The sequence below is a fragment of the Spermophilus citellus genome (genome assembly GCF_964194105.1).
Source record: "Spermophilus citellus genome assembly, contig: SCAFFOLD_237, whole genome shotgun sequence".
Classification (NCBI taxonomy): Eukaryota; Metazoa; Chordata; class Mammalia; order Rodentia; family Sciuridae; genus Spermophilus; species Spermophilus citellus.
In genome coordinates, this window is record NW_027672946.1 from 184,973 (window position 1) to 207,576 (window position 22,604).

The 22,604-nt window shown below is 40.3% G+C and overlaps 1 long non-coding RNA gene across 1 annotated transcript in view; it reads right to left on the reverse strand.

The window, feature by feature from the left end:
* The window catches only part of LOC308640331, a 184,443-nt gene extending 164,786 nt beyond the window's left edge, over positions 1–19,657 (reverse strand). The window contains exons 1-2 of the long non-coding RNA XR_014020246.1: positions 19,626–19,657; positions 1,082–1,208 (exon numbers count right to left, since the gene is read on the reverse strand). This is a non-coding gene — a long non-coding RNA (uncharacterized lncRNA). The remainder of the gene's footprint in view (positions 1–1,081; positions 1,209–19,625) is intronic.
* Positions 19,658–22,604: the final 2,947 nt, after the last annotated feature.

The following is a 22,604-nucleotide window of genomic DNA, read 5'->3' on the forward strand; positions in this document are numbered from 1 at the left end:
AAGCAAAAGCACATATTATATTTTTGGCAATACAAACAAGAGTCATACATATCTTAGTTTGTGAAGCAATTAACTGATATGAGGAAACCCAGTCTATAACATGGAACCTACTGTACACAATTTAAAAAACAAAAAAACCACAAATTGTAAATATCCACAGATGTATTATTTTACAAATCCTCTAACTCAAATAAAACTTACACCATCTCTCAAAACAGCACTCTTTGTTCAACTTGACATTCATTCCATGGCAGATAATTTCACAGAAAATCCATTAGACATATCAGAAAGAACACTGATAAGGAAATTTTAGTGAAAAAAAAATGTACAAATAAGATTAGAGAAACTGACTTATGATAGTAATGTATTACAATCGGTGGACCTAGAGGTCTCCAGAAATGTGCAAAACTTTCCTGCAAATAATGGAAGAAGGGCTGGAGTTGTAGAGTAGTGTTAGACAGCTTGTCTAGCATGTGTGAGGCCCTGGGTTCAATTCTCAGCACCATATATAGATAAATAGGAAATTCATTAACAACTAAAAATATTTTTTTAATTATAGAAGAGCTGTCAGATAATATTGACACTCACAAGGCAAGGGGAGTGTTTTGTTGTTAATTTGAATGTATGGAGATATTACTGGAAGAAAAGAAGGATACTACATAATTTTAAAGCACAAAACACAGGACAGGTTTTTCTATGATAACAAGAGAAAGAATTCAAAGCTTCTCAAAAATATTTTCTGCTGGATAATGTCTCAATGAACCTTTTTGAATTTAGACTTCCTCCTCTACCTCAACTATGTCCTCTACTATATGTGGGCCACAGGATTTGACAGCACTGCATTCCTCTAAGTCAACCATATGTCAAGTGAAACATATATATCATGCCACCAAAGGAAAGCATTAAGGATGAAAAGAAACATCATTAACATTTTCTTGTCAAAACCAAGAACTACCCCATCTTTTTTATTGAAAGCATAAATCTGCAACACATTCTTGTGGAGAAGTTCCCAAAAGATATACTTCAAGGGAAGAAAACTAAATAGTGATAATTAGGAATTTTGAAGGAAAGTTATGCTCACCCACAAAGACCAGGTTGCTGTAGTTCTCCATCATCACTTCTCTATATAAATTCTGCTGAGCAGGATCCAGGGATTCCCATTCCTCCTTAGAGAAATCAATAGCCACATCCCCGAATGTCAATGGCTCCTGAAATAAAAATTCTTAGATCAATAGAACATGGACCAAACCATTATTCAGTTTTTAATTTGAATTAAGAGTTAGTAGAACTGACTATCATGTAGGAGAGTGACTTTAATTATGTAATAAGATACTTCCCATTATCTAATTCAGAGGAAAATACATAAGTCTAAAAATAGTATATATATATTCCGTATCAGAGTGAAGTGAACTATATATACCATAATCGAAGCATTGAATAAAAGCCCAATTGCTAACTTTTTGGCCATCAGTGAATGTGAAATTTGGCGGACATTCCAGATGCAAATCAGACTTGTCAAAGATATTCTCATAAGGAGATTGTGCACAAGGGAGACAAAAATACTGGTAAAAAAAGCTTTTGAAAACAGTCTGGTTCCTATTCTCTCTGCTTTCTATCCATGAGATAGATTGAGCTCCCCAATACAATTAGTTTCAAGTATCATCCATGACACATTCCCAATGTGTAAAATATTCATAAAATATTAATGTTTGGAGACATGTAAAGTGACACTTCCACCTCGTGAAAAGACAAACTTGAAATATTTCAAGTTCTATAAGCAGTTCAACGAGTGAATCAATTTGGTACAATAGAATGAACAATGGGTTACAGAAGACTTCAAGGAGGAGATTAAAAAATTCTTAGAGATAAACAAGAACATAGACACAACATATCAAAATCTCTTGGACACTATGAAAGCAGTATTAGGAGGAAATTTTATTGCATGGAGTTCATTCCTCAAAAGAAGAAAAACTCAGTCATTAATCTCATACTTCATCTAAAAGCCCTAGAAGAACAAATCAACAGCAAAAGCAGTAGAAGACAAGAAATAATTAAAAGTAGAACTGAAATTGAATTAAAAGAAACAATTAAACATTGAAAAAAGTTGGTTCTCTGACAGACCCCTAGATATGCTAATGAAAAGAAGGAGAGAGAAAATTCAAATTACCAGCATACATGATGAAAAAGGCAATATCCCAACAGACACTACAGAAATAGAGAGGATATTTAGAAATTATCTTGAAAGTGTATACCCTAATAAAATAGAAGATATTGAAGGCATCAACAAATTTCTTAAGTCATATGATATGCCCAGATTGAATCAGGAAGACATACACAATTTAAACAGATCAATAGTAAATGATGAAATACCAGATGCCATAAGAAGCTTACCAACCAAGAAAAGCCCAGGCCCAGATGGATACACTGCCGAGTTAAACAAGACCTTTAAATAAGAAATTCAAAAATACCAATACTCTTCAATTTATTTCAGAAAATACAGAAAGAAGCAGCACTTCCAAACTTATTCTATGAGGCCAATATCACCCTGATCCCAAAACCAGACAGGGACAAATGAAAGAAAGAAAACGTCAGACCAATATCTCTAATGAACATAGATGCAAAAATTCTGAATAAAATTCAGGCAAATTAAATACAAAAACATATTACAAAGGTCGTGCACTAAGATCAAGTGGGGTTTGTCCAGGGATACAGGGTTGGTTCAACATATAGAAATCAATAAAGCTAATGCATCACATCCATAGACTTAAAAATAAGAATCATATGATCATCTCAAGAGACACAGAAAAACCATTTGACAAATACACCACCTTTTCACGTTCAAAAAATTAGAAAAACTTGAGATAACAGGAACATACCTCAACATCATACTGGCTCTCTACATTAAGGCTCAAGCCAACATAATTCTAAAGGGAGAAAAACTAAAGGCATTCCCTCTAAAAACTGGAACAAGACAGGGATGCTCTCACTATTTCTATTCAATGTATTTCTTGAAACGCTGGCCAGAGCAATTAGACAGATGAAAGAAATTAAAGGAATAAGTACAGGAAAAGAACTTAAATTAGCACTATTTGCTGACAATATGATCCTATCCCTAGAATACCCCAAAAGCACCACCAGAAAACTTCTGGAACTAAAAAATGAATTCAGCAAAGCAGCAGGATATAAATTGAACACATATTTTAAAAAGGCATTTCTGTATATCAGTGACAAAGCCTCAAGAAGGAAATAAGAAAAACTATCCCATTTACAGTAACTTCAAAAAAAGAAAACATACAATACTTGGGAATCAACTTAACAAAAGATGTGAAAGATTTATACAAGGAAACTTACAGAACCCTAAAGAAAGAAATCAAAGAAGACCTTAGAAGATGGAAAAATCTACCTTACTCTTGAATAGGCAGAATTAATATTATCAAAACGACCATACAACCAAAAGAACTACACTGATTTAATGCAATTCTGATCAAAATCCCAATGACATTTCTCATAGAAATAGAAAAAAAAAACAATCATGAAATTCATCTGGAAAAATAAGAATCCCAGAATAGCTAAAGCAATTATAAGCAGGAAGAGCAAAGCAGGTGGTATCACTATAACAGACCTTAAACTATACTATAGAGCAATAGTAACAAAAACAGCATGGAATTGGCACTAAAACAGGCCAGTAGACCAATGGTACAGAATAGAGGACACACAGACTAACTCACAAAATTAGAATTATCTTACATTCGACAAAGGTGCCAAGAACATGCATTGGAGAAAAGATAGCCTCTTCAACAAATGGTGCTGTGAAAACTGGAAATCCATTTTCAAAAAAATGAGATTAAAACCCTATCTCTCACCATGCACAAAACTCAACTCAAAGTGGATCAAGGACCTAGGAGTTAAACCAGAGACTCTGCATCTAATAGAAGAAAAAGTAGGCCATAATCTTCATCACATTGGGCTAGGCCACCCCAACTTCCTTAATAAAATGCCTATAGCACAAGAATTAAAACAAAGAATTAAACATGGGATGGATTCAAACTAAAAAGTTTCTTCTCAGAAAAAAAAATCTGAGGTGAAGAGAGAGCCTAAATCCTGGGAGTAGATTTTTATCCCTCACACATCAGATAGAGAACTAATATCTAGTATATAAAGAACTCAAAATGCTAAGCACCAAAATACCCAATAATCCAATCAACAAATTGGCCCAGGACCTGAACACTTTTCAGAAAATGATGTAGAATCAATCAACAAATATTTTTTAAAAAAGTTCATCATCTCTTGCAATTAGAGAAATGCAAATCAAAACCACTCTAAGATATCATCTCACTCCAGTCAGAATGGCAGCTATCATAAAGACAAACAGCAAGTGTTAGCAAGGATGTGGGGGAAAAGACACACTCATACACTGCTGGTGGGACTGCAAATTGGTGCAAACAACATGGAAAACTGTATAGAGATTCCTTCGAAATCTGGGAATGAAAATACCATTTGACCCAGCTATTCCTCTTCTCGGACTATTCTCAAAGGACTTAAAAACAGTATACTACAGGGTCACAGCCATGTCAATGTTTATGGCAGCACAATGCAGAATAGCAAACAGTGGAGCCAACCCAGATGCCCTGCAGTGGATTAATGGATAAAAATATGGGGAATATTTACCCAATGCAATTTTACTCAGCAATAATAAAATCATGGCAATTGCACGTAAATGGATGGTATTGGAGAATTGAAGTTAGGCAAACCCAAAAAATAAATGTTGAATGGTTTCTCTGATATAAGGAGGCTGACTATAGTGGGAGGGGAAGCATGGGAGGAATAGATGAATTCTACATAGGGCAGAGGGGTTGGAGGGGAGGGGAGGAGGCAGGGGATTAGCAGTGATTGTGGAATGTGATGACACCATTATCCAAAGTACATGTATGAAGACACAAATTGGTGCCAATATACCTTATATACAACCAGAGATATGAAAAATTGTGATATATATGTGTATTAAGAGTTGTATTGCAGAAAGAAATGAGTACATATATAATGGCATAAATTAGCATGAATATACTCTCTATACAGAGATACGAAAAATTGTGCTCTATGTGTGTAATAAGAATTGTAATGCATTCCAATGTTGTATATTTAACAAAAATGAATTTTTAAAAAAGAAAGGTATTGAAACCCATTGTGGACACTGTAAGCCTACATGGCTATATATCTCAAAACACAGAGCTGGAAGGGAAGATGCATGAACAACATGAGAAACCAAGAATGAATGTGCCCGAAACAAAGATGCTACATTATTAGAATCCATGGTGAGAATAGCAGGATAAATGGGAGAAGGTACGTAATTTTCTGTGAATTAAAGGATGATATGAGAGAAAATACAGGCAGCAAAGGATCATTTTGATAAAGAGCTACATAAACAAATACAGAAAGCAAGATTCCTTCAATAAGGAAATAGAGATTTTGAAAAAAAAAAACAGAGATTCTTGAAATGAAGGAAACAGTAAACCAAATTAAGAACTCAATAGGAAGCATCTCCAACAGAATAGATCACTTGGAAGACAGAACCTCTGACATTGAAGGCAAAATATATAATCTTGAAAAAATAAAGTTGACCCCAGTGAAGATGGTAAGAAACCGTGAGCAGAAGATTCAAGAATTGTGAGATAATATGAAAAGACCAAATTTAACAACTATTGGGATAGATGAAGGCATAGAGGTCTAAACTACAGTAATGAACAAACTATTCAATGAAATAATACCAGAAAAATTTCCAAACATGTAGAGTGAATTGGGAAATCAAATACAAGGATCATATAGGACACCAAATGAACAAGATCACTACAGGTCTACACCAACGCACATCATAATGAAAACACCTAGCATACAGGAGAAGCAGAGCATTTCAAAAGCCACAAGAGAAAGGAATCAAATTACATATGGGGCAAACCAATCAGGATCTCTGATTTCTGAACTGAGACCCTGAAATCTACAAGATCCTGCAACAATATAAACCAAGGTCTCAAAGAAATGGATACCAACCAAGAATCATACCCAGCAAAATTAAATTTTGATTAGCAATTAGATTTTCATTCAGATGTTATTTTATGACAAAATAAAAACTTTCCATTATACACAAATTTAAAAGAATTTACAACCACAAACCTGCACTACAGAACATCCTTGGCAAAATATTCCATGAGGAGGAAATGAACAACAATAAAAAATCAGAAAAGGGTAGTATCACTCTAAAGGAAAAACCTATCAAAGAGAAACTGACTTAGTTAAATACCAAAAATAAACAAAATTAACTGGGAATACAAATGTTGTCTCAATAATAACCCTGAAAGTTTAGTTCCAACTCAGCAATCAAAAGACAGGCAGATTGGGCTGGGGATATGGCTCAAGCGGTAGCGCGCTCACCTGGCATGCGTGCAGCCCGGGTTCGATCCTCAGCACCACATACCAACAAAGATGTTGTGTCCACCGAAAACTAAAAAATAATAAATATTAAAAAATTCTCTCTCTCTCTCTCTCTCTCTCTCTCTCTCTCTCTCTCTCTCTCTCTCCTCTTTCACTCTCTCTTTAAAAAAAAAAAGACAGGCAGATTGGATAAAAAAAAAAAGACCAACAATATGCTGACTCCAAGAGACTCATCTCATCTCATAGGAAAAGACACCTACAGACTGAAGGTGACAGGTTGGGAAAAAAAATATATCACTTAGGCTGGGGCTGGTGCTCAGTGGTAGAGCACTCGCCTAGCACATGTGAGGCCCTGTATTCGATCCTCAGTATCACATAAAACTAAATAATAAAGGTATGTGTCCATATACAAAAAAATAACTTATTAAAAAATCTACCACTCACATATACTGTGGAGGCAAGCAGGGGTTTCCATTCTTATATCAAATAATGTGGACTTCAAGTGAAAGTTAATCAAAAGGTATAAAGAAGGACACTACATACTGCTTAAAGGAACCATACACTGCCAGGGACCAAAAGGGAGTTCTCCTTCAAAGAATAGCCTGACAGTGCCAGGGACCAAAAGGGAGTTCTCCTTCAAAGAATAGCCTGACAGTTACAAGAAACAGCCCCCTGGGAAACATCTTGCCTGGGAGACACCCTGCAGCCATCCATCTCCCTGATACATCGTGCGGCCATCTGTCTTCCTGAAACATCCTGCGTTATCTCACCTTGTGAAGACTTCCAGCAACTGGCAATAATAGAGCTTCCCCATCCCCAGCCCATAAATACCCCTGTGTGAACAATGAAAGTTTGCAGCTTGATCAGAACTTTTGTCTTGCTGTCACCTTTCGTGTCTCTTGTCCCTTCATTCCTCCCCATCTAGGTTCGCTGCCCACGTTGATGTGTCCTGCCGGTCAGGACATTTGGCGCCCAGTGTGGGGCTCGAGCCTTTGACTGAGGGGGACCGCCATCCTCCGGGAAGACTTGGCAAAGCGGGAGCACGCGATCGCCTCGGCAGACACCACCGAGAGACAGATCCGGGAGGAGAGCGAGGACGAGGCAAGGTGAGTGACACACCATGGGACAAGCAGTTTCATCACATGAATTGTTTTTGTCAGGCCTCAAGGAGGCCCTCAAGACATGGGGGGGCGTGTTAAGAAAAAGGACTTAAAATTATTCTTTTCATATGTAGGAGAATTGTGTCCATGGTTTCCCCTTGAAGGGACCATTGATGGCAAAAGATGGCTTAGAGTAGGAGACTGTTAAAAAGATTATTATGAATCCTTTGGCCCAGAAAAAGGTGCCTGTTCCCACCTTTTCTTACTGGAACTTAATTAATGAACTTCTTAAAAGTTCACCCTTTGATAATGGTACCTTAAAACTTGTCAGGATTGGGGAAGAGGCTATGCAAAACACCTTTCATCCCCCCTCGGCATGCCCTTCAGTTAGTATAGACACAGATCGTTCTCAGTCTCCCCAGGACCCTGGGAACCTTCCTGGTCCTGCTCAAAACCCCACCCTAATAAATAAGGCTCCAACAGTTACCAACCACCTTTATCCAGTTTTAAATCCTGGATACACACTGACCCCTGGAGAGGAGGCTACCTTGGAGAAGGAAGCAGCTGGCTACCATTCAAAAGACCTGCCACCTCTCAGGACCCTGCCACAGTCTATAGGACTTACACATTCACCTCGCTCCTATATCCCTCCTGCTGTTTGTGCTCCAGCCCTTCAGGGGCCAACTGCCCCCTCAGATATTTTTTCTCCACTTCCCGTGCCTGACCTGGCTCCCTTGCGAGAGTCTCTCCAACATAGATGGGAACAGATCCAACTTTTAAAAGAATTAAGATCCCTTGGCTCTGAGCTCCGCTCATTAGCCTTAGGCATGGAGTCAACCCCAGCTGGCCCAAGGAGGTCTAATACAAAGCCTAATCCGAGCCAAGGGCCTGTTCTTGCCTTCCCAGTCACCCGCAGTCAGACAGATAAGCCCGCCCAGGCTGAGGACAAAGAGGAGAAAGCGGAGGAAACAGATCTAGAGGAGGAAGCGGAGGAAACGGATCAAGGGGATGAAGGGGGGGGTGGGCAAGAGGAAGATCAAGTCTCAGAGGATGAGGAGTTCACCCCTAGGCAGGAAGTAACACAGAGTGTTTACAAAAAATTAAGCCTGCGCTTTCTTGAAAAACTTAAAAAGGCTTGTGCTCACTATGGACCCACTACGCCCTACACATTGGCTTTACTAGAGAGTCACAGCGCACAATGGCTTACTCCTAATGATTGGAAATTTTTAGCCCCAGCCACCCTCAGTGCCAGAGACTTCCTGTTATGGAATGCAGATTTCAAAGAGCACTGTCGGGAAATTGCTCAAAATAAAATTAACTAAGTCCTCCTCTAAATCCTAGACTTATGTCAAGCTAGTGGGCAACGCACCTTTTGACACTAACCCTAAACAGTCGCGTTTCCCTGCTGGACTTTTGGCGCCGATCCAGACGGCTGGCTTACATGCTTGGAGACGCCTCCCTCAAAAGGGCTCAGCTACCACTTCCCTAGCAAAAATCCGACAAGGGCCTGACGAGCCTTATAGCGACTTCGTTGCCCGGCTTAACCTAGCCTCAGAATACCTGCTTGGACCAAGCGAAATCGAAAGCACCTTTGTAAAACATCTTGCCTTTGAAAACGCCAACCCGGCATGTCAGGATGTTCTTCAACCACATAAGGATAAAGGGGAACTTTCTGACTTTATTAGACTCTGTGCTGGGGTGGGTGCAGCCCATGCCATGGGTCTGGCCATAGGTGCTGCCTTTACCAAGGCCTTTTGCAATCCTGGCTCACGTACTTGCTTTACTTGTAAACAACCTGGCCATTTTGCATGCAAGTGTCCGACAGGCAAACAAAGCCTAGGGATAGTGTCTCCTCAAACCGGGGCTAAACCGCCCCCAGCCACCCTTTGCCCTACATGTGGTAAAGGTCATCACTGGGCCAGTGAGTGTAGATCTAAGGCAAATGCCCTTGGATAGCCTACTTCCTCCCGCTTCTTGGGAAACTCCCTGCAGGGCCAGCCCCCAGAACCTCCCCCAGAACAAACCCAGGGGCAATAAGGTGTGTTCCCTCCCAAACTCCCAACCTACCTCAAAATACTTCTCCACGATTGCCTCTCTCCAACGAGCCACCCCAGACAGCGCAGGATTGGACCTCTGTGCCACCACTGATACAATATTAGACTCCATGCAAGGGCCCCAGATAATACCCACTGGAATTATGGGTCCCCCTCCATCTCATACATGTGCCCTTGTTCTTGGAAGAGCTTCTACTACCTTACAAGGTGTTCAGGTCTTCCCTGGTATTATTGATAATGATTTCACTGGAGAAATAAAAATACTGGCCACAGCTATTAATGGAGTTGCGGCCATCCCAACAGGAACAAGACTTGCACAATTAATACTCCTTCCCTTAGATTCAGGAAGCACTTCCACCGCCCAAACCCTACCATGGGGGACTGCCTCCTTGGGCTCCTCTGATGTGTATTGGGTTCAGCCCATTTCTCACAATAGACCCACCCTTACCCTACTTATTGAAGGAGAACTCCCTTTTGGTCCCTGGCAATACACCAACAAGACAGAACAATTATAAATATACACATCCCCAAAGCAATGGAGCATCTATGTTTAAACAGACTCTTCTCAAGTTTAAGGGCCAAGTAGACCACAAGACAATAATTCTGGGTGACTTTAACAACACCTCTTTTACCACTGGATTGATCTTCCAAGCAATATCCAGACAGAAACTATAGAACTCAATAATACAATCAATAACTTAGATTTAACTGACACACATAGACTATTTCATCCTTCAACAAGTGAAGACACTTTCTTCTCAGCAGCAAATGGATCCTTCTAAAATAGACCATATGTCATGCCAAAAAGGAACTCTAAGCAATACAGAAAAGTAAAGATACTACCCTGCATTCTATCAGATCATAATGGAATGAAATTATAAGTCAATGATAAAAATAGAAGCTACTCCTATACCTGGAGACTAAATAATATGCTAGTGAATGAACAATGGGCTGCAGAAAACATAAAAGAAGACATTTAAAAATTATTAGAGGTGAATGAGGACACAGATACAACATATCAAAATATCTGGGACACTATGAAGGTATTACTAAGAGGAAAGTTCATTGCATGGAGTTCATTCCTTAAAAAAAAAGTCAAATAAATGACCTAAAATTACATCTCAAAGCCCTAGGAAAAACAATTAATCAACACCAAAAGCAGTAAAGGACAGAAAAGAATTAAAATCAGAGCTGAGATCAATGAAATTGGAACAAAAGAAGCAAATAAAAATTCAAAAAGTGACTGGGAATGGAACCACGATTTGACCCAGCTATCCCACCCCCCGGTCTATACCCAAAGGACTTAAAAACAGCATACTACATACAGGAACACAGTCACAATGTTTTTAGCAGCACAATTCACAAGAGTTAAACTGTGGAGCCAACATAGATGCACTTCAGTGGATGAATGAATAAAGAAAACGTGGCATTTGTACACAATGGAATATTACTCAGCAATAAAAGAAAATAAAATCATGGCAATTTCAGGTAAATGGATGGCATTGGAGAAGATAATGCTAAGTGAATTTAGCCAAACCCAAAATAACAAATGCTGAATGTTTTCTCTGCTATAAGGAGGCTGACTCATAGTGGGGTAGGGAGGTGGAGCATGGGAAGAATAGATGAATTCTATTTAGAGCAAGGGGTGGGAGGAATAGGGAGGGGAAAGAGATTAGAAAGGATGGTGGAATATAATAGACATCAGTATCCAAAGTGCACATATGAACACACGAATTGATATCAACCTACTTTATATACAGAGATATGAAAAAAAATGTGCTGTATATGTGTAATAAGAATTGTAATATATTCCACTGCCATGTATTTAAATTTTTTTTTAATTTTCAAAAAGAAAAGTTGGCTCTTATCCATGCTACTGTAGAGAAAGAGAAATACTCCAATTACTAAATCCATGATGAAAAAGGAAATATCACTATGAACACTAGAAAAATACAGAAGATAATTAGAAATTATTTTGAAAATTTGTACTGCAATAAAACAGAAAATATTTAAGTCATCAACAAATATCTAGAATCACATGACTTACACAAACTGAGTAAGTTAAACAGATCATTTGCAAGCAATGAAATAGAAGACACCATTAAAAGCCTACCAACCAAAAAAATTAAATAAACATATCTCAGGACTCAACAGATACAAGACCTTCAAAGAAGAACTAACACCAATACACCTCAAATTATTCCATGAAATATAAAAAAGAGGGAGCACTACCAAATTCACTCTATAAGGCCAATATCTCCTTGATTCTAAAATCAGACAAATACAGAAAAGAAAGTGTACTTCAGACCAATACCTCTAAAAAGCAGAAGCAAAAATTCTGAATAAAATTCTGGCAAATCAAATACAAAAACATATCAAAAAGATGGTTCATCATGATGAAGTGGTATTCATCCCAGGTATGCAAGGTTGGTTCAATATATAGAAATCAATAAATGTAATTCATCACATCAGTAGATTTAAAGATAAGAACCTTATGATCATCTCAACAAATGCAGAAAAAGCATTTGACAAAATACAGCACGCCTTCATGTTCAAAACACTACAAAAACTAGGGATACCAAGAACTTACCTCAACATTTTAAAGGCTATCTATGCTAAATCTCAGGCCAACATCATTCTAAATGGAGAGAAACTGAAGGCATTCCCTCCAACATCGGAAACAAGACAGGGATGCCCTCTCTCACCCCTTCTATTCAATATACTTCTTGAAACACTGGCCAGAGCAATTAGACAGATAAAAGAAATCAAACGAATAAGTATAGGAAGAGAAGAACTTAAACTAGCACTATTTGCTGATGATATGATTCTGTACCTAGAAGACTCAAAAAAAAAAAAAAAACTCCACTAGAAAACTTCTAGAACTAGAATTCAGCAAAGTGGCAGGATATAGAATCAACACCCACAAATCAAAGGCATTTCTGTATATCAGTGACAAATCCTCTGAGAGAGAAATGAGAAAAACTACCCCATTCACAATATCCTCAAAGAATAAAAAGAAACTTGGGAATCAACAAAAGGTGAAGGATCTATACAATGAAAACTATGAGACACTAAAGAGAAATCAAAGACCTTAGAAGATGGAAAGATTTAACTTGATCTTGAATAGACAGAACTAATATTTTCAAAATGGCCCTACTACCAAAAGCACTCTACAGATTTAATGCAATTCTGATGAAAATTTAAATGGTATTCCTCATAGAAATAGAAAAAGCAATCATGAAATTTATCTGGAAAAATAAGAGACCCAGAATAGCTAAAGCAATCCTTAGCAGGAAAAGGGAGGCAGGTGGCATTGCTATACCAGACCTTAAACTATACTACAGAGCCATAGTTACAAAAACAGCATGGTACTGGCATCAAAACAGGCTCGTAGACCAATAGTGCAGAATAAAGGACACAGAGACCAACCCACAAAAACACAATTATCTTATATTAGACAAAGGTGCTAAAAATATGCACTGGAAAAAAGATAGCATCTTCAACAAGTGGTGATGGGAAAACTGGAAATCGATAGGCAGCAAAATAAAATTGAATCCCTCTCTCTCACCATGCATAAAAGTTATCTCAAAATGGATCAAGGATCTAGGAATTAAACCAGAGACTCTCCAAATAGAAGAAAAAGTAGGCCCTAATCTCCATCATGTGGGATTAGGCTACAACTTCCTTAATAACACTCCTATAGCACAGGAATTAAAACCAAGAATCAACACATGGGATGGATTGAAACTAAAGATTTTTATCAAAAAAAAAAAAAAATAGAATAGAGAGCCTAACTTCTGGGAGCAAATTTTTACCCCTCATTCATCAGATAGAGCACTAATCTCTGGTATATAAAGAACTCAAACGTCTTAACACCAAAAAATAATAATAATAATAACCCAATCAATAAATGGGCCAAGGACCTGAAAAGACACTTCTCAGAAGAGGACATACAATCAGTCAACAATTATATGAAAAAATGCTCATCATCTCTAGCAGTCACAGAAATTCCAATTAAAACCACTCTAAGATACCATCTCACTCCAGTCAGAAGGGCAGCTATTATGAAGACAAACAACAATAAGTGTTGGCGAGGATGTGGGGAAAAGGTACACTCATACACTGCTGGTGGGACTGCAAATTGGTGCAGCCAATTTGGAAATCAGTATGGAGATTCCGTGGAAATCTGGGAATGGAACCACCATTTGACCCAACTATTTCTCTTCTCGGACTATACCAAAAAACTTAAAAACAGCACACTACAGGGACATAGCCAGGTCAATGTTTATAGCAGCACAAGTCACAACAGCTAAACTGTGGAGTCAACCTAGATGCCCTTCAGTGGATGACTGGATAAAAAAAATTGTGGCTTATATACACAACGGAATATTACTCATCATTAAAAAAGAACAAAATCATGGCACTTTCACGAAAATGGATGGAGTTGGAGAAGATAATGCTAAGTGAAATCAGCCAATTCCCCCCCCCAAAAAAAAATGCCGAATGTTTTCTCTGATATAAGGAACCTGACTCATAGTGGGTTTGGGAGGGGGAGCATGGGAGGAATAGATGAATTCTAAACAGGACAGAGGGGTGGAAAGGAAAGGGAGGGCACAGGGGATTAGCAAGGATGGTGGAATGTGATGGACATCTTTATACAAAGTTCATGTATGAAGACTTGAATTGGGTGTCAACATACCTTATATACAAAGAGATGAAAAATTGTGATATATATGTGTATTAAGAGTTGTAATGCAAAAAAGTACATGTATAATGGCATAAATTGATGTGAACATACTTTATATACAGAAATATGAAAAATTGTGTTCTATGTGAAATAAGGATTATAATGCATTCCACTGTTGTCATGTATTTAAATAAATAAAAAAACCATAAAAAATCATGATCTAAAAAACATCTAGAAAAAAAGAAAGAAAGAAGAAAAGAAAGAAAGAAAGAAAGAAAGAAAGAAAGAAAGAAAGAAAGAAAGAAAGAAAGAAACTAACTGAGATAGGATGCATTTGGTGCTACATACCTGATATGATATATCCAGTGGTCTGGAGGCTGAGGCAGGGGGATCACTATTGTGAAGCTTACCCTAGCAACTGAGTGAAACCCTGCCTAAATTTAAAAATAAATAGGCAGTAGTAGTTGTAAAAAATTAAGAAAAATTAAATTTTTTAAATAAAAATTTTAAAAGGACTGAGGATAGTGTTCAGTAATAGGACACCCTGGTTCCAATCCCCAGTTTCACAAAAGGAAAAAAAGAATGAAAAAATCCTTTTCAAAGTTACAGAAAAAATATTTTTAAATTTATAAATTGTATATATGAAAACAAAAATTCTATTCCTCAAATGACTCCATTAAAGAGAACAAGGAGAAGTGAAAGATGAAAGAAACCAATTGCCTCACCTTTAACCCAACTCTTCTAAGAAAGGAGAACAGAGACTATGAGAGAAACGCAGGCAAGACCCGTGAAGAGCCCCTTCAAATAGCAGGTATCTAAATGTCCCTTCACCACAAAGGGATCAATGTCTTTATAAAAGAGGGACTATACCATAAAGTCACAATGAACACAAATTGAGACAGTGTTGAAGAACATGTGGGGTTATCATGAAGGTCCACAGAAACAGATGTGGACCCTATAGCACCTGTTAATATAGGGACACAGCACGTTCTTCCAGAGTCGAGACCCAGGGCCTGGTGACAGAGAATGTCCATTTGGTAATAGATAAATAATAAAATATGGAAAATAACCATTTCTGGCAACCAGCCACATTTTGTTTGCCATATTGCATACAGTTTGACAAATACTATGAAACACCATGTCAGTTTTATATAGCTGTCACATAAATGTCACATTTCACATATAAGCATACTTAAATAGTGCATCAGCAGAATTTGAAAAAAAATACAAATTCAGATAAGCACATAAAAGACTGAATTACACATCCTGAGTATAGATGATAGGACTCCTCATTATAAAGAGGACAGCTTCCCTCAGGTTCATCTATGATAACACCCCATCAAAATTTCACCATGATTTCCTTTTCATTGAAGAAGGGACCAAAGCAAACAGTTTGAAAATTCTCCTGGAAGGTTGAATTGATATGAAATTAGCCAAGAATTCTGAACTCTAAGAGCAAAAGCAGGAGCTATCATTACCAGGCACTAATGCATGTTATAAAATTATCATATTGCAGTAATTTGAGGACCAAAAAAAATCACAATGCAGAAATTTCATAGATGACTCCACATGTATGTAAATGTCAATTTTATTATGAAGTGCAAGGAAAAGGCCTAGCTAAATGCAGCCATCTCCAGCAGAGGATTTGATGTGAATGAATAAGACAACCCAACGTGAAGGGAGGAGTGGGAACTGGAGGCGCAGAGCACTAGTAGGGCTTGGGTGCAGGATGTGCATGACACTGGATTACACTCCAGCTTCCCAAAGAAGCACATATTGAGTAGGATTATGTTTCAAAATCATACCAGAATAGGAGGCTCCTGGATTCCCTTCACACATGGATACACCAAATAAACACCTACTTCTGTTTTGAGTCCCTTTTAAATAAAGTTATAATGGACTGAGAGACCTATGCATTGGACCACTCAGAAAATCTCTACCATCCAAAGGGCAGGCAAAGTTGGGGGACACGTGGGCATTAGTCCTTCCTTGAGCAATGTGCCACATAATTGGGACAGAATACCAAAATCCAGTGTCACCCAGAGTAGAGGAAAACTGATTGGCATCACAAATGGAGCACATGGGACATGAAATGGTAGCTGGAAACAGAATTTGTCTGGTGCTCATAGAAGAAAGAGCTGGATATACACAAGTATCAGGATGAGAGAAAGGGGGTGATTTTCAATGGCTGTGGAGGGTCATGAGCTTTACCCATGGGACAATGTCAGAAGGTGAGTGAGATCAAGGGTCCCAGTTTATCCCTAGAAGAGATTTGCAACATGATCTGCAAACTGTGGTTGCTAACAGTTGAGCTCCTCCCTAGCCAGTTCCTAAGGGTAGACAGGACAATTGCAGTCCACCAGCAGCCCTGCCTGAGCCCTCCCCCCCCACCTCAGTAATAACTCCAGGTCAACCCAGTTCTTTCTGGAAGAAGGATCTCCAGGCACTCAGGGTCCCAATATTTTTCCCATTCCATGGACTCCATCCTAACCCACCAAGCTTTGGGAGCAGTGGCAACTGTGCATGTGCATATCTCAGAAAGGAGGGGCTTCACATTAGTGTGAAAGCACTTACCTGGACTATGATCCCCCCCTCCAAGGAGGAAAGCAAAAGCTGTCAAAAGCACAGCTCCCTGTTTCTTTCTAGAATAGGCTCACACCACCTTCTTGCAGTGAGCTCAGGCAGCCTGGTTTTAACCAATTGCATCAGGAATTCAGACCCCAGCCAAGTAGGACAGCTTCTCAGTCTGAGTGCAGCTGTGGGAAAGGCTCCTATCAAACAGTCAAAGGAACCAGTCCTCCAATGACATGGATATGGAGAAAGAGACCTGCTCACATGGGGCTAGAATATAAGCTCAGTGCAGCCATTTTCAAAATAGCATGGAGTTCTTTAAAAGCTAACAGGACAACAACTCTGGATGCATTCCCAGAGGAACTTGAACCAGTGTTAATAAATGGCCGCATGCCCATCACTGTTACAGGATCCACAGGAGCTAGGACGAGGGAACTTCTGAAGTGGCTCTGGCTAAGGAGACTCCTCCCAGCCGCAGGGAAGTCACCTACTCCCCTGAGAAACTACCTCCCCTAAATGCACCTGCTCATAGGTCAACAGGTGGCTGATATGTACCAGACGCTCAGGAGACCTCAGATGTGCCACATGTGGGATCCTCATGTCAGGGAGAGCCAAAACAGGACAAGGAAAATATCACAGAGGGCATGAGACCCCTAGGACATGCAGTCCACAGGGGGGACACTCAGCCCAAAGACATTCTGACAAGGTGTCTGGCCTGGCAGAAGAAGGGAGAATACACATGCACAAATACACACACAAACACACACACACACACACACACACACACACACACTTTTTCAAATGTCAAGTGGTTTTTGGTGTACTTTTCTCTCATGTGAAATGCTCATAAACAGAAAAAAAACCTTTGCTTCTTATGTTATTACAGTGAGAAGAAAAAACTGTCACTGGAAATGGGAACAGGGGACTGGAATTTGAGGAATTCATTGATACATGTGTACAGGTTTCATCTGGGAGACAGGGTTGTGGATCTGACACTTTGCTTCCCTTACATTTAAAAAATTCAGGGGGACCCAGGCAGGAGGGCCACACCTGTAATCCCAGCCACTCCAGAGGCTGAGGCCCAAGTTCAAAGCCAGATTCAGCCTCTGTTTCAAGATAAATGATAAAAAGTAGGAGGGATGTAGCTCTGTGGGAAAGGACCTCTGTGTTCAATCCACTATGCTCCCCATGCCCCCCCCCAAAAAAAGAAAGAAAACCTCAGGAGGGAGAAAACCCTGAGACCCCTGCAGATCTCAACCCGCTTGGGTAAAAAAATGGGCCCACAGAGTGGTGATTCTCATGGTCCCAACACTCTGAAATCCAGCACAGAAAAAAATCTGGGAGGAGACTTGAGCTGCCAATTTGTACAGGAGATACCCATGTGTTTAATAATGAGAATAAAAGAATCCAACATCTTTAGAAATGTAAACTAAAGAGAAAATGAAATAGTATCAATAAAGATAGGAAACCATAGAATTCTAATAAACTTAAGGAGTTTAAGTGCTTCTTAACTATTTGTGGAAACTGTTTTGCCATTAAAGACACTTGATAATCCCCAACCAGAATGCACTTACTCAAATCAGTTCACAGGATAATACATTAATAAAAATGGGATATTCAGATTAAAAAATGGTATAAAATAGCATGGGTAAGTTTTACACGGTGCCATATGCACGTGGTATTATGTATAACTCTGATGCACTAATAAACAATCCAGCATGCTTTACTCTTAATGGAAGCATTCAGTCCTAAAATTCATCTACAAAGTTAAATATATGTAAACTTAGCCAAGAAACTTTTGAATTATAATAACAAAAAATTATAAGAGCAAAAAAAGTTATTACCCAACATGTGCATTGGGAAACTGTACTGATACAACTGTCATTGAGGAATCACGACGTCAACAGTGTCCACCCACAAACCCATGTGGAAGTGAAAATCATACACTTAATTGCAACGGAAAAGTCATTATCAATTAAACCATAACAAGGCCAATCTCAGCAACTTAGCTAGACCAGCGGGCAGAATAAAAACTAAAAACGACTAGGGACATGGCTGAGTGGTAAAGCACACTTCTGTTACCTACAAAACAAACAAACAAACAAAAACAGTAAAACAAACTCCACAAAACTAGCTCAGTAATAAGCAAGGTCCCTGTACACCACAGCTCCTTTCCTGCAGGAAAATGGTGTTTGGGGATTTGATTTTTTATTATTATTATTTTTTTTTTATTTTTGGGTACCGGGCATTGAAATCATTGGCCCTCGACCACTGAGCTCCATACCAAGCCCTATTTTGCATTTTATTTAGAGGCAGGTTCACATTGAGTCTCTAAGTGCCTCGACAACTTGGAGAGGTTGGCCTTGACCTCCCAATCCTCCAGCATAACCCGCCCTCCCCCAGCCTCTGGGATGACAGGTGTGCGCCATCTCGCGGCTTGGAAATTGGATTCTCCCAGTGGTCCCACCTGTCAAACACCACAGCCCAGGAAGACGCCAGGCAGCAGCGCCCACCTGACACATAGGTACTGACCAGGGGCTGAGGTTGCTCCCAAGGGATGGGGAGGCCGTGAGGTGTCTCCGCCACTGTCATGCTCCCCACCCGGCTGGCCAGGGGGACTGAGGGGTGCTGTCCCCAATGGGCTCAGGCCAGTGTATGCAGAGAGTGCCCTGGTTCAGGGTCAGCCAGCTCAGGTTCCCACCACAGCCTGTCCTGCCAGACAGCCTCCTTGCCCCTCCTCCCTCCTGAGCCTTCCTGTCCAGGCACCAGGTGCCACTGCACACTCACCATCTCCTGGTGCCCAGCAGCCAAGCCTGCCCTGGAGAGCTTCAGCCTCTGCATGGCAAGGCCACCCGGGATCCCGGGCACGAAGCAAAGCCTGGAGTCCAACTGCAGGAGTCCTGGAACCGCTGACCACAGAGAAATAAATCCCAAACCGCGAGTGGAGGCCCGCCCCCTGCTCGCTGGCTGCGGCTCAGTATTGGACAGCGCTCAGCACCCGGGCTTCTGATTGGATAGGGCGTCAGTCTCCGCTCTTCCCCCCCCCCTCCAGCCCAGTGAGCCTTCTTTTTGAGTGACAGCGGGCTGATATCTGCTGAAGGCAAGGAGGAAGCCAGAATGGCAGGGTTTGGGTGCAGCTTTTTTCTTTTTTCTTTTCCTTTTGTGGTCAGGGCATTGGGTTAGGGTCAGGGAAGTTCTGTTGGGTTTTGATGTTAGGAAGTTGAAGTCATTTCTTGAAAGTTTCATCACCTGGACCTCCTCCTATAATAAGACCACCCAAAGCATCTTCGGGAGGCTGACTTGTCCTCTGTTTATATGTGCAAAATTCTCCAAGTAGAACTGGCCATTCGCCCAGTAGGAACTGCCTAGTGTGTCATGGCAAGCGCTGGTGGAGGCTCACTGGGGGCCTGGCAGGCACCCTGGAGGAGTTTACCACCCAATTGGCAGCGTGAGAGCTCATGTTCCTCCAGCTGAGTTGAATCTATCTGGAGCCCATTTTGAGGCTGGAGAATGAGTAAGGCAATCAGCACAGAAGTGACCTCCAGAGAGCAGACCTGGGTAAACCCCAGCTGCACCCAGGCTCCTGCACTCTCTGGCGAACTGGGGGTTGAATTCAGAGGCCTCGACCTCTGAGCCCCTTCCCCAGCCATAGCTTGAAGTTTACTTAGAGACAGGGTCTCACTGAGTTGCTTAGCACCTTGCTTTGGCTGAAGCTGGCTTTGAATTTGCCATCCCTCTGCCTCAGCCTCCCTAGCCGCTGGCCTGACAGGCGTGTGCCACTTTTTTTTTTTAACTGCGGTGGCCACAGGACAACAGCCTTACACAGATCAAGGCCACCCTGGTTCCTGACAGTCCCCTGGATTCCAGGCAATGGGATCCTGCCTCCTCCAAAAACCAGAGACACCCTGCCCAGGTGCCCATCCTTAGTATCAGCTGAATACTCTGCACTTGACAAGAAAAAAGAAACAACAAAAAAGACAGACCCTACCTGCTTGTCTTGATGCAAACAAAGTCAATGTGTTTCCAAAGACAGCTCTGGTCTTGTACCCCCAATTCAGTGGTGCAAAAAGTCACATAATACAGAGAAGACTTCTCGTTAAGAGGGGCTCAAGGGTCTCTCTCTTTAAGGAAAAACAATTTGCGTTTGATTGGGAGTCCAGGAAAGACAACTCCACGTTTTCCTAATTTGGTAAATAACTCTATAGACTCCAATGCACCTGGCTCCTCTCTGCCTTTGTTAACCATAGAGTCCTCGAGATTACCTGCCCCCTGGGACCCCTGCACCTGCAGATGAATGGGGAGGTCCTATCTTCTCCATGCAGCACCCTGCACCTCCACCTTCTCACAGACTCCAACACCTTTGGCAGCATCCAATAGGGGGGTGCTTTAGTAAATTCTGGAATGTACCTAAAGACATTTCCTTATCTGGCTAAGATGCTATCGAGTTGGATCCATGGTCCTTTTAAGTACTTTTTATCTTTTTCTGTTTTATTCATCCTTTTTAGTTATACATGACCATAGAGTCAATTTGATAAAATTATCCAAACATAAAATACACCTATATACCTTATTCTCCTTAGTACCCCATTCGTGTGGGTGTGCATGATGGACCGATTCTCTTAGGTATTTTCATATATTTAAATAGGAACATTATGGTTGTTTCATGCTACTGTCTTTCCTGTTCTTATCTCCCCTCCCTTCCTGTTGTTCCCCTTTGTCTAATCTACTGAAATTCTCTTTGTGCCCCCCATTCCTTGTGATGTAGATATCACATATCAGGGAAAACATGTGACTTTTGGATTGGGGGATTGCCTTATTTTACTTTAGAATGATAATCCCCACATCCATTCATTTACTGGCCAATGTTATGAAGTCATTCTTTTTTAAAGCTGAGTAATATTCCACCATGTATATATACCACAACTCCTTTATCTACTCATCTGTTGATGGGCATTTATGCTGGCTCCACAGGTTATCTATTGTGAGTTGTGCTCTCATAAACATTGATGTGGCTGTGTCCCTGTAGTATGCTGATTTTATCCTCTTTATGCTGAGGAGAGGGATGACTGAGTCAGATGGTGGTTCCAGTCCGAGTTTCTTAAGGAATCTCCAACCTGCTTTCCAGAGAGGTTGCACCAACATGTAGTTTCTGTAACAAGGTGTGAGCATTCCCTGTCCCCCACATCCTCACCAATTTGTTGTTACTGTATTCTTGATAATTGCCATTCTGACTGGAGTGAAAGAGAAGCTCAGTGCAGTTTTAATTTGCATTTTCCTAATTGCTAGATATATTGCCTTTTCAGTATTTATTTTTTAAAATATTTTTTCTAGTTGGAGTCGGACCCAATACCTTTATTCTATCCATTTATTTTTCTGTGGTGTTGAAGATGGAACCCAGGACCTCACACGTGCTAGGCAAGTGCTCTACGGCTGAGCCCCAGCCCCAGTCCGCATCTTCAGTATTTTTACTTTTGCTTCACAGTAAGAGCAGCCCAGGTATTTGGGGGACCAGTTTTTCTGCATTTGTGAAATGGGAACATTTCTCTTGAAGGAAGACTGAGAAGGTCAAGGCACATGCCCAGGATTCCAGGGATGAGCAGTACCCGGTAGTCTGGCCCATGATGAGAAGATTATGTGGGTGAGAAGAAGGAAAGAGCTAGGGACACCTTGGGACCAGAACCCCTCCTTCCCCCATGAGGGATATTATTCTTGCTGTTAGTTTTCTTAAACAAAATTCAAAATTTCCCTATGCTACCAGTGCCACTA